We start from the raw sequence: 4,390 nt of genomic DNA, 5'->3' as shown, positions 1-4,390 counted from the left end.
ACCACAAAAGTACACTGAAGGGGGTCTGGGAGTTCTCCCCTGGAAAATTTTGATTCCTAAATGGCGGGAAATGAGCTTTCCCGACTTCTGCGCTTTTAAGTTCTTCAAAATTCAAGGTTTTCCTCTTTTTGAAAATGATTCAATTCGATTCAATTTAAAAGTAATTTATTCCAAATCAAGTAACATTTAAAAACAGAACAATTCATATGCATCAAATTAAATGAAATGGAAATAGGACAGCCACAAACAAGCAAATAAAGCTTTAAAATTTGGTGCCCTTTTGAAAAAAAAAAAGAAAAAATAAATAAATACAGTAATCAATCAATATATTAATTAATCAAAAAAGTGTAATTATTAAGCAACTGATTGACTAATGAATCATTCTATAGATAAGTATATTAGTAAATGAATAAATATAACAAAGAATAATAATATTACTAGAAATTGCAAATTGCAAGTGGAGTGCTGCGAAATACAACTGCATATAAATGTTCTTTGAACAAAATTATTTATGCAATCAAGTGAAAATAATGAATAATAAATCTATAACAAATCATATGAGACAAGACCCATTGTCTATATTAGAACACTTCTCATTGGGTAACAAAGTCGTAATTTTTCATTTTTGTCAAAAAGTGTCTATAGTGTGGTGAATTATGGTTTAGATTTTTTTAAATAAAGTTTCAAAAATCTCTATGTATGTTGATTACCAAAGGTTACAATTTTTATTTTGAAGACTGCATGGTCTAGGAAGTGTACATTTTTTATGGGGCAAGTTTCCAAGGGCGGGTTTTCTAGGGGCGAGTTGACTGCCAAAGAGTGTTGCCAAAGTGCGAGCCAGCGTGTTATTTGATCACAAGTGCGAGACATATCACAAGTGTGAGCCAGCGAGCCATGACATCACGACAATAGATACTAGACGTTAGCCAGTTGTGCGAGGTATCGGCTGAGATTTGTGGAGTACAATTCAAAAAACAACTATAGATCTAATAATGAATTATTGTGATGTTAAATAGACAATGTTAGCTATCAAAGAGCGACATTGTTTTTCATTGGGACCTTCGTCTTCAAGGCTAAGCCTATAACCATCCTAGCTAGTCTAGGCCTAGAGTAGGATAAGGCTAGCGCGACATGCGGACGTTGGTACGAGTAGGTTAGTCTACAAACGTCGCCTAAAGTAATTAATTTTACCCGGCAGAACGAAAGAAGGAAACTCCGCTTTTCAGTCGTCTTAGGCGCTCGTTTTTTGACAAACAATGACATTTCAGAGGTCAAATTGCTGTCAAGAATATGAATTGGCTGCTTCGCAGCAAATACATGAAATCAATGTCATATTATGGCAACCTGGACACAAGCACCTCCATTCTGACAAGCATTGTTGTTGCAAGGATTCACAACTACAGAGCAAATCAAGAAATGTCCATTTTAAATATTAAAATTATTATTATAATATAAAATTATTAATATATAAAATGATAAAAAATAATAACAACAACAATGACAACAATAATAACAGAGATCCCAAGTCTCCCGAAAATCGTGGATTTCTCCCGATTTTTTAGGCCGTCTCCCGCCATCCCGATATTTATTCATAATCTCCCGATTTTTTTAAATACCCGAAAATTTCACGAAAAATGTGATTTCTACAATGTCATAAAGCAATGAAACAAAATTTCTTATCTTAAGCCAATATACTATGGCGCTCGCTCAGCCTTAAAATGTCGTAAACAATTAAGTTAGGCCAGAGGCCCTGAAACGTGTCTGTGCGAAATGATTCCTGACAGATAGGCCAGGTGAAAGGTAATTCAGTAAAAAGAAGGGGGTCAGACCAATTAATATGCTGTGTCTGACCCAAGTCAGACCCATTAATGTGTCTATGTGAAAGGCAACTCACCTTGGTTATGCAGTGGTGCGTAACCATTTTGACCAGCTATATACTAGGTAGCCATAGCAACAGTTTCACCTTTTGCTTGGCTAACAAATGCTGGGTCAGAGCGAGAACTGTTGATCTGTGTGAATTGGTTTTAGACAAACCTAGCAGTAACCTAGGTTTGCAGACTTGTACTTACGACTTTCACATATATTCACATAGATATTATAGATGATTAATGCTATATAATGTGAAATACCGTTATGTTGGGTTTGGGGTTGCTGCAATCGATCCAACAAAGAAACAAAAATGTATTAATTTCCTTAAATTCCAAAAAGGAGGAGGATTTGGGATTTTATTTTAACTTTGCATGGCGATCGAAAAATCTCGCTATCCACGTAATAAATTATAAATAAGGCATGTACCGCCCACCCCACTTCGCGGTAATAATATATCCACCTACTACTACTATCTAGGCCTAGACAGGCCTAAATTTCGGTACTTCTTCGGCCGAACACCTTAAGGTAGTACTTAAATCAGCTTAATTATGATAATAAAAAAAAGGAAGAATTTTCAAGCAGCAATGATTTATAAACAGATGCAATGTTGCACTTTGCTTTTTAAATTATATAACTAAATTTCCAGAAAGATACATCAGTCAAAGGTAGCTTAAATTATAATTAAAAATAAAAATTGGAAACCTCCAATAAAAGCTAAAACTTGTCCAAGGAGTCCTGTGCTATGCAAACATGCCTAATAGTGCTTTACAAATAATTAATTGTGAAACTAAAGATTTTAAAGATAAAAATATATTTTAAAGATAGGCCCTAGGCCCTAATGTATTACTATTATATTGATTGTTTTAATACATATTTTAAATCAAAACGTTTAAATGTTTTACAAATTACAAATCAAAATTTCAATGAATAGTAAATAATGAATAATAAATAAATAATAATAATAATAATAAATAATAATAATACAGTAATAATGATAATATTATAACTCACTAATATTATAAACAGAAGTGTGGAGAATGCTGCTATTTTACTTTACAAGGCATAGCTTCTTGATTATGAATGATTAGGCATATGTTGTACAAAAATTTTTCTCAATGCAATAATTCTTCAACTTTGATTTATTGTTTAGATTACAATTTACAAATAGGCCTAGGTTATTTGTATTGGTTTGCAGATGACCAGACTATTTTAAGTTCATAAATTAAAGTTTACGAAGTCATAGGCCTAGAGGCCTAGATACAATTAGAAAACTTTCATGTTATTAATATTTTTATCATCCATTTTCAGGCGAAATTAACATATTATCGCCGACGATTCACAAACCTACTCTGTCTGCACAACCAACCTTTCTCCTCTGCAGTGTTGACTCTTAGGAGTCTCATATAGATTAGGCTGCTAGCAACAACTAGGTAGGCCTAGATGATAGACTTTTAAAATAAAAAGATATCGTAACGAAGAAAAATAAAGAATCGTCCTCACTTTATCTTCTCGAAATAATAGAGCACGTCACTGATTAATTAATTCCAAAGTTAGGTAAATATGATTATATATGATATTTACAATATGTTAAAATTCCATAATTGAATTGTCCTCATGAACAGAATAATGAAAGAAAGTTTATGCAGCATCAGTGTTTTATAAAATGTTATAAAGCTATACGCGCGCACGCTGTTTGGTGACAACATGGCGCCCATGCACCAAGTTGGCCAAACTCTCTCTATCTACGGCTCTGGGCGGAATTAACGTGTTGCATGTTGGGTACTAACGTTAAAGTTAAAGTTAACATCATTAGACGAAAATTACTTATTAACTCATTCTGCACCTTATAGGGTCTCATAGAGAGACATAACCTTGAGAATAGGAATTAATAATAAATTTCCAACAATGAACATCTGAATAAAAACAGAATACTAAAACAATGTAATACTACAATAATAATAATAACATAAAGGATTAACGGTAACATTAAAAAGCAGGAGTAATGATATATAATGACAAAACTTAGAAAATGAAAGATTTTATAGAGTTAAAAGAGCAAACTACAAACTGTAGAACAATGATGGCAAAGAATGACAAAGAGTCTGTTTTGTAAAAAAAACCCCTCAAAACATCATGGTTATAGTTTTTAACAAGCATGAACCAGAGCCTTGCAGGCATCAACGTTCCTATGCATGATACATGACTTAAAAAGTATATAGGCCCTATTTCAGTGTATGCTATTATTTGTTTCTAGCCGTACTTATTGTGTAATGGAGTGTATCGGGTGGTATTTGAATCTGTTTAACCATGAAGCCTCCTTGGTCTAATGGTTATGACGCTCGCCTTGACAGCGAGAGGTCGCAGGTTCGCAGGTATTTTATTACACAATTTCTTTATTCATTTATTTACAGGACTACATTCGTTGCGAGCTATGCTACACGATGTCCTTTATTTGAACACTGTATTTACCTTTCTTTGATGATTTATGTATATAATTTAACAGTGTTAACGGCTACCTTGA

Source organism: Anneissia japonica, unplaced genomic scaffold (genome assembly GCF_011630105.1).
Source record: "Anneissia japonica isolate Jap-2015-1 unplaced genomic scaffold, ASM1163010v1 scaffold287875_len126108_cov110, whole genome shotgun sequence".
Classification (NCBI taxonomy): domain Eukaryota; kingdom Metazoa; phylum Echinodermata; class Crinoidea; order Comatulida; family Comatulidae; genus Anneissia; species Anneissia japonica.
Note: the sequence above shows the minus strand (reverse complement) of the source record.